This window comes from Quercus lobata, chromosome 4, assembly GCF_001633185.2.
Source record: "Quercus lobata isolate SW786 chromosome 4, ValleyOak3.0 Primary Assembly, whole genome shotgun sequence".
Classification (NCBI taxonomy): Eukaryota; Viridiplantae; Streptophyta; class Magnoliopsida; order Fagales; family Fagaceae; genus Quercus; species Quercus lobata.
Genome location: NC_044907.1, coordinates 86,577,652 through 86,586,933, shown reverse-complemented (window position 1 = coordinate 86,586,933; position 9,282 = coordinate 86,577,652). Strand labels below are relative to the sequence as shown.

General features: G+C 35.2%; 1 long non-coding RNA gene across 4 annotated transcripts; it reads right to left on the bottom strand.

The window, feature by feature from the left end:
- Positions 1-270: 270 nt before the first annotated feature.
- LOC115983295 lies at positions 271-6,002 on the bottom strand. Of its 4 annotated transcripts, none has more exons than XR_004089997.1 (5): positions 5,838-6,002; positions 1,942-5,083; positions 1,713-1,811; positions 1,373-1,561; positions 271-839 (listed from the first exon to the last, which is right to left on the bottom strand). It is a non-coding gene; the product is annotated as an uncharacterized LOC115983295 (long non-coding RNA). The 4 variants fall into 4 exon arrangements; XR_004089999.1 differs by lacking the exon at positions 271-839 and having other exon boundaries at positions 1,198-1,561; positions 1,942-2,055; positions 5,013-5,083; positions 5,838-5,997; XR_004089996.1 differs by lacking the exon at positions 271-839 and having other exon boundaries at positions 1,198-1,561.
- Positions 6,003-9,282: the final 3,280 nt, after the last annotated feature.

The window sequence follows — 9,282 nt, the reverse complement described above, 5'->3', positions numbered from 1 at the left end:
AAAATTATTTCGCTACAGTGTTTTTCAGTTTTCAGTTTCAGTTTTCAGTTTTCAGCTGTATCCAAACGCACCCTAAGCACTATTTACATAATGGGGAGCAACTCAAATCAACACTCATGGGGAGCAGCATGAATCATTCAGGAAGTAATGGTAGCAAAAATAATCTTTTACTATTCAATTGGAATCAACCCTTGTGGGGAGCAAGAAGAATCATTCAATAAGTACTAGTAGTAAAAACCAGTTTTTACTATTCAATTGTCATTCAAAAGTAGTTGAGAACACAAAAGCATCTTGGCATTTTTTGCATGGTGGGGAGCATCAAAAGTCTTTTACTATTCATTTCACATTCATAAAAAGTAGTCAAAAGTATATGAGAGTAGTTCTTCCAATAAGTCTCTCATCAACATTGGTTGTAGCAGTTTTGTCAACATGTGCCAACAGAATCATCAACTAAATCAGGGGTGGAAACAGGATTATGACAAAAAAGTGCCTGATCATAAGTGTAATAAGGATCATCTTTCTTAGAAAAAGAGGCTTCTGATGATGCTTTGAATTCTTCTTCATCTTCATCGTCCCAAGTTAGCATTTGCAACTTCCTCTTCATGCTTCCAAAGCTATTTTAACAAGGCAATCAAGGTAGTTTTACTAAGTCCATCGAAGGCAGACTTCTTTTTTTGACTTAGTAGATGACTTAGCAAATGCAGTAGCTTAAGCAGGAGCTTGAGCTTGAGCTTAGACAACAAAGGTAGCAGTGCCTTATGAGGCATTCGAGAAGTCACAGGTAACATTGTTAATAACATCCTGAGTGTGGGAGTATACACACACACTATACTAGCTACCTGTATGACATATAGCTATGTAAATAATATAATGAAAGAAAACTACATGGGATACTTATAAATTCCTATTAGCAAAAAAATCTACTGTTTTTTCATCTTAGATCAGTTTGGAAAAAATCATATTTAAGATTAGCTTTTAGCTTACATTGGGTTGCACCTTTTACAGGAGCTGCAAACCGCAACAATTTGAAGACAATTAAATTAATGATATGAAAAGCATTGAGAAGTTACGTATGTATCGTATGAATCCAAAATTGGGTTGATTTTGTATATTACAAATAAACTATCTCAGTTTCTCTTTTAAAAAATGACAACGAACAACTGGACAATACAAGTATAACAAATAGTTGTTTCTCAAAAAAAAAAAAAAAAAAAAAAAAAAAAAAGTACAACAAATAGTTGACATATAGTCAACTCAAATCATAATTCACACAATACTGGGCCAAAATGGATATACCTCTTTTGGTGAAAAGTTCCATGACTATCAAACAACTACACAGACACACGACAAAAAAAAAAAACGCGGCTATAACCTTTTTAATTTAGCCATAGCCGCTCTTTTCTTTTTTCTTCCTTTTCCTGGTCAGATGGCTCAGCCCAATAGACCTTTGGAGCCACTGCTGCATTGAAAAGTTCAATTCACCTTGGGGTTTTCCTGTGACATATACCAGCAAACAAAGTCACAGCACAGCATTTTGATCAGTTTCCTTGGACCCTACGTACTGAGCAAAGTTGAAAAATAGATAAGCTCCCGATAAAAAAACATAATCAAAAACCACATTTTCAAACTCCCCAACTTCATGAGGCCCAGCCCCTCTAACTGCCTGCAATCAAATACATCACAAATTGAAAAAGGAAGTGAAGGGAGCTTACTGAACGATCCAAACCAAATTGACCAGTCCAAACCTCCTTAACAGCATTAGGAGCATTAAAAACTTGGTCAAGCCGAGAATAGATACCAATCGAATGCATCTGCTTGGTATCAAAAAAACAAATGAGAGATAAGATGGTTACTTCTCCCAAAAAAAAAAAAAATACAAATTGATGATAAGATGGTTGGACTATTCAACTGCAGAACATAGTTGGGGCCCAAGTCACATACCTCCTTAGTTAGTTGAAAGGGCAAGGGTGCACGACCTTCATCCCCCATATAATTTAGGGCCGGGACATCAAATGACTTCAAATTTTTTTACTAAAAGATCCCAATCCCTAGAATCTTGAGTGATGAAAGAAGACTAGAAGTTAAGTGTCAAAAAAGAACTTTCTTCACCACCCAACAATAATCATGTTCACATAACATGATTTTATTAAAATATATATATATATATATATATGTATATATATATATATATATATATGCTTCATAAACAACATAACATTCCTTAAAATGAAATTTAAAAAGTACAAAAAAATTACACAAGCTTGGTTAATTTAACCCATAAAAATATGGGGAAAGAGAGGATATAGCATCATTAAATAGAGGGGAAAAAAAAAGGGTCTAGCTGAAATATTAATGCCTTGATTCCAAAGTATATATTAGCGTACATAATACACTTTCATTCCCCCCATTCCAGACTTCAAAATGGTCAAACATGAGAATGAGATCAGTGGCCCTGGCCCATAAACCATCACCCATGCCATGCATATACCCAGTGAAAAATAAACCATTAAAAACATATATCGAATAGAAATTTTATTGATCAGGCAAATTGTAAACAATGTTAAAACTCAATACCTTAAGTAAAAGAAAATAAATCTACTAATAATGTAGTCCGGAACTGAACCAAAGTAGGACAAGAAAAGATTTTAAACAATTACATAAGACAACAAAGCTTAAATATTAAGTAATTCACTTGCAAGGGGAGGGAGGACTTCTCAAATAATAGCAGGTTACATCCAAAAGGGCCATTTTCTTTTTATATTTTTTTATTGGTAAACATTTTCCTTTTATATTTACGTCTACTAATATGTATATATCTTGCACCGAAGTAATTATATTTTTTTTATAAGAATTTATTCAACGAAAAAAGGACAATTACATCATTTCAACACTATATAGAACAAGTATAAAAGTTCCTATCAAGAAAAAAGAAACAATCATACCTCAGATGGTTCATATGCATGATACCCTAATTAACTAAGAATATAAGAGATTTTGTAACTCTATGCACGAACTAAACAATATGCATACATGAGTACATTTTTTTGAAAAGACAAGTCTTTCGCTGCTGCTCAGGACCAAACTCTGGCTGAAACCATATAAGACAAGTCCTCTTTTGCAATCAAGAGGAAGAAAGTTTTGATCAACTTTTCCTCAAGTTCCCCTTTGGCAAAGCTGTGTGGCTTGGATCTAATTTGACCTAAGAGTAGATCTTCTCAACCCTCACAACCTTCATAACTAGATCACCGTGTTGACCATCAAGCCTTTTGACAAAGAACAGAACAAATGGTTGTCCACTATCCTGGTGACAGTATTATGGGCCATACGGTGGAGGAGAAAAAATTAATTTTTGATAGTGAAAAGATTTATCCCATAGGTACTTTGATTTATAGAAAAACAAATGTAAAAATAAGCTAATTAAAAAAGAAATTAACCCATGTAGTTGACTAGCTGCGCATCTCAATTGGTCTTTAAAATAAACAAGCTAGAAAGTAAGATTGATGCAGCACTTTCTGCTCTTTTTCTTGGAAGATTTGTGAACTAGTGAGCCTCTTTTTCTTTTTAATCTTTGCTTTTCTTTGCAAACTAGTGAGCCTCTTTATCTAGCTGAGTTGAGGTAATTTTTTGGTTTCATACTAATGGTTGGGGATTTGGGTCCAGTCCCCAATGTAGAAAAATATCCAATGTGGTCCCTCATCAGTCACCACTTAGTGTTTCTTTCAATTCCAAGTTACCCCTAGGCCAAGCCAAATTTTTCATGTATACAGGCAGTGTATGTTGTAGGTATGACTCATATCTCTCTTTTTAAGGTTAGGTGAGAGACAACACAGGGCCTAATGCCTCCTATAAGGTAATGAAATCAATTTTAGTCCCACCAAACCATAGATACCACTTAGTGAACCAAAAAACAGCAACATATATGAACTTCTAAGTGGAGCCATTAAAAGTGTGGGAAAGAGACTAGCAGTCTTAGCCTCCATAATTCAACAATGAAGATCTTGATTTTTCATTGATGTGTTTCTTTTAGTTTCTTAATGGAAAATCACTATGAAAAAGTGATGGACCATTCATTTTGTCCTCCCCCCTTTTAATTATGGGGGTTGGAGAAAACTATCACCCTCTAAATAGTTAGGCAAGTGCAACAACATTGGACCCACCTGGGGCCTTTTTGCATTGTTTTGATTTGATGACTTTTAGCTGCTTAAAATCTTTTTTGAACTCTAAAGTATCACATATTAAAAGCTTTTGAACTCTAAAATGCAATCAATACAACTGAAGAAAATGATAAGCTACTGAAGAGCAGAAAACATGCTCAGCTTTTCTCTAATAAAAGGCATAAAAGGTAATAAGACAAAAAGATTGAGTCAAAATTATAAAAAAGAAAGATTTCCCGAAGACAAGGTATGATGCATGTAACAGTGGATTGCAGAAGAATTTATGGAGATAAGAAGAGATATGTGTACATGAATCAAGAAATAAAGAAGGCCCAGTACAACAACTGCCAGGCTCAGGGGTTCGTTGGAGTAGCATTAAAGGCTTTCTGACTTGATCTTCATTGCACATTACCAACACCACTCAAAATAAAGGAGAAAAAGAATGAAACAAAAAGGAGAGGCAAATTTATAAGCAGAAAGTTTCATTGGATGCCTTTGATGATTTTTGTTACAAGAACATGGGTTATGATTACAAGAAAGGACATATACTGATACAAACCAATCTACTCTAAATCTAAAAACTAGTGTGTTGATAAAACATAAACTCAGAAACATGAAATGAACTATTAAATTGGTTTGACATGTTTTTCCTCTGTAGCATGAAAACTAAGACCTAAACAAACTGATCTCCCACTTGGAATACCCATACACCTTGACCATCAAATCAAGCACAATCACAAATAAACCACAATCAACAAATTAAAACATGATAAAGAATCATATGCTGGGAAAAGCAAACTAGATCATCAGGGCATGCAAATTTAACAATACTGCATTTCCCTTAATTTAACATCCAACCTGTTCCATCACACCTAAGTTCCTCGCAGGCCGAATAAACCTCCATGACAGCATCCACTGCTGAAAGGCCACTATCAAAAGAGAAGACAATTTATATGATTAAATTTAGTTACACATAAACAAATTCTAGTAAAAATTTAGTTGCAAACAACTTGCATCTGAACATGTTGTAAGGTCATCAAACCAGAACTAATAATTACCGAACATTATCAAACAGAAACACCATGGATCTTTAAAAAGGTCTAAACTTTATACCCAAAACACAATTCAGAGGTTAAAAAGACAACATAGATCAATTAATACCTATGGAGGTTCAATGAACACCCTGCTCAACAACTCAATAAACTCTACATAAAACAACTCCAACTACATCTTTAATTGCACTCTGGTACATATAGAGAGCAAATTGACATTACAAGTAGCCAAAAATTGAAATTACAAGAAGTATAAAATTATATTTGAAGCTAAAAATATTATAATAGCTATCAAATAAATGATACCAACTGTGTCCCAGAGGCTTAGGTTGACAGTAGAGAATTCAACAACCACAGTAAGAAAATTTGTCGAAAAGGAACCTATAATAGAAAACAAGATTCTCATTTAATTAAATTCATTTTGGTGTTGGATTCCTATTGAACACAAGCTCCCAAGAAAAGCAAATCCAAAAATTTAAGTCAAGGTTTAAAAAAAAAAAAAAAAAGAAACACAAACTGAAAATTAAATAAATATGACAATATAATCACAACGGGGCAACCTAGAAATAGTTATTTTTGCCTGCATTTAATACCTAATTTACAAAAAGATGGAACACATTGACTTTCTAACCTGAATGCTAGAACTTCAACAAATTCTGTCTCAACCACTAAAACATTCTTCTCAAAACCATGTAAAATGCAGGTTTGGAATTGAAAAGAGAGATGTCACCAGTGCAAATTTCACTTGCAATGTGGTTTTGATATAATAGAGTGGGTCTTTCTATATCAATTACTGAAACCTGTAAGAAAAATGAGTTGACATAAGCTAGATTTATGTAACAATTACATAATACCTGATAATCAACAAATCTTAATTGAAAAACAATGAAACTAAACTCTAAAGCCTAGACAGTATATTATTATAAACGTGTAAAGTTGAACACAACAAACACTACAACAGAAAAGTATCACAACCAAGCCTAAGATTTCTTAGCTCTGCCACTGTACCTAAGATTCATCTTTAATACATGACTTAGAAAGTTATTAATACATAACTAAATTGCCATTAGTATATGTCCTACAAAGTTATTAATACATAACTTAATCGTCATTAATATATGACCTAAAAAGTTATTAATATATAACAAACTTGTCATTAATACATGACTTAGAAAGTTATTAATATATGACCTAAGTTCAACTGCCTTTTACCTCCTCTGTACTGTTTAAACAGTTTAATCATTCTCTGTTCATTTCAATGCAAACTAATGCCTTAGAAAAAAAAAAAAAAAAAAAAGTTAAATTATCTTTGTGGAACGTGGAGGAGGTGACAATTAATTAAATTAATCAATGGGTGATATAGCCCAAAAATAAAATTGTAAAGGACTAATGGGATTAGTAATGCACTAGTCACAGACAAATCTGGACCAATATTGATGTTGATAGAGAGCAAGCAAGCCACTTTTTATCGTCCATAGCGACGCTGAGGATCATAGAGAGAGAGAATGTGTGTGTGTGTGTGTGAGGCTGAGGCGGTGATGGTGAGCGTGTGGGGAAAATTTCTTAGCTCTGCCACTGTACCTAAGATTCATCTTTTTGCTGGCTCCCTAGAAAAATATCATGGAGCTGCCACTGTGACTATGATCTTCAAAATGTGTAATTTTTTCAAGATACACCAAGTGAACTTGTATGAACTAGCGGTTTTATTAAAAGAAAGAGTTGAAATTACACATGCACATGAAAGACAACCCAACTGGAAATCAACTACCTGAAACATCACACTACCAGGACTGCCACACAAGCCAAAACTGAGGAGTTAACAACCATTACGTACGGTCTAGAAAATTCAACAGGAAAGTGGGTGCATGTATTATTGCACATGCACCGACTTTCCTATTAATAAAAATAGAAAGGTACATGTCACATGGGCCATGCTTAAAGCAGTGAGCTGTTTTCTCTTCTTTCTTCTTTTTTTTCTTTTTTTTTTCTTTTTTTTTTTTTTTTTTTTTGAGTATTTTAAAGTGGGTTTGAATAATATTGTTTTTATTCTTTTAAAATATATATAAATAAAAAATATGTGAAAATATATATATAATATTATTTCAAAACTAAAAACATTGGTTTAATATTTAATATGACGTAGCTTTTCTATTGTTTAGGCTTTTAGTAACAGAGCATGAAAAAATATCAAAAAAAAAAAAAAGAGGTTCGTGCAAAAGATAAAAATAAGGTTGGTGAAGTCTGAGACTACCAACCAAACGATGGTGATCCAAGCAACTATAAAAAGCATGGCCTTGTGGCTATTTCAGAGCAAACGGACCTTCACCTCCAACTCCAGAATCCAAATATTTCAACCATGTTTGCCCCGTTGTTCATGCTCTTTACCACCATCATCGCACCACTAATTCCAACCCTCTCTTCACAACCACCACCACCACCACCGCCACGACCCTTCCCCACATTTCCCTCCCTTACTCCGCTTCCACCACCGACAGTGCCAGCATTTGAGAATCCTCCAATCCCACAATTTTCCCCATGTTGTCCCCCTTTCACTCCATCAGTACCATATGACAACATATGGCATTCACCAAGTGAACCAAAACCAGTATCCCTGCGGTTCGTGCTGGGGTGTATCTTGGCTCTAATAATATTAATTAGCTTAATCGCATGGGCGATTTACATTTGCCGCCTAAAAGTAATAGGGCTGCCAGGGCCTCCAGGGAAGCCAGGGCCGAAAGGTGATCCAGGGCCGAAAGGGGATCCAGGGCCGAAAGGGCCGCCTGGGCCGCCAGGGCCGAAAGGGGATCCAGGGCAGCCTAGGCCGCCAGGGCCGCAAGGGCCGAAAGGGGACTGTTGTTATTGCTGCAAGGGCTACAAGGGCTGCGAGTGCCGCATTAGCTGCCAGGAAATGATAATAGTAATTTTTTTCCTATCTGTTTGGATTTTTATATTTTTTTCCCCCCAGTTTTTACCATTTGGTTCTGAGAATACTGTTGTTCTTTAAACCCAAAATCCGCGGCCAAAATGGCCCATTAGCATTAATTTTTGAAATATTTAGCAACAGAGCACTGTTTCGGAAATAATTAGGGAAATACCACTTTTTCGGGCCCTATAGCGGCGTTTTCCTGCAAAATTATTTTATAAGTCCTATAACAGGTTCAAGGGGCCCTATAGTGGCGTTTTTAAGCCCTATAGTGACGTTTTTGGGCCCTATAGCGGCGTTTTCCTGCAAAATTTTTTTATAAGTCCCATAACAGGTTCAAGGGGCCCTATAGTGGCGTTTTTAAGCCCTATAGTGACGTTTTTGAGCCCTATAGCGGCGTTTTCCTGCAAAATTTTTTTATAAGTCCCCATAACAGGTTCAAGGGGCCCTAGAGTGGCGTTTTTTAAGCCCTATAGTGACATTTTCGGGCCCTATAGCGGCGTTTTCGGAAAAAGTGGTACTTCCCTAATTATTTCCAAAACAGTGCTCTGTTGCTAAATATTTTAAAAATTAATGCTAATGGGCCATTTTGGCCCAAAATCCGCTCTACACAAAATATACAGTGGCTGGGTCTGACGGGTCAGGCTGAAGCTAAAAATAAAAAAAATAAGAAAAAGATGGGGGCGTTGACGTTAGCAGGCCCAAGACACCCCATCACCAAGACCGCAAAATAAAGTAGAAATGAAAAGCACAAACCTTATCTTTACCCTGCTTCTTCTGCGTTTTCCAGTTTCCCTTCTTCTCCAATCTTTTGTGTTTTCTTTCTGCAATTATTCTTCTTACTTCTTTGGTTTTCCCTTCTTCCTCTATCACTGGTGTACCCAAAACGGCAAAACCAAAAAAAAAAATCAAAAGTCCGTTTTTTTTTTTTTATTCTTTTTCCGATGAAGTTGTGTACTAATATGGCTGACACTACCCCTTCCCCATGAAAAGGTTGGACATGTGGCCATGTTTCTACATTAATTTGCTTTTAAATTTTTTTAAACCATTTTCATTTAATTGCATTTTTTTATAAGACATTTAAATGTCTAATTGCAGTAATTTATTGGTACTACAAACCCAAGTATTCATATGTTAATGTTTTTTTTTTTTT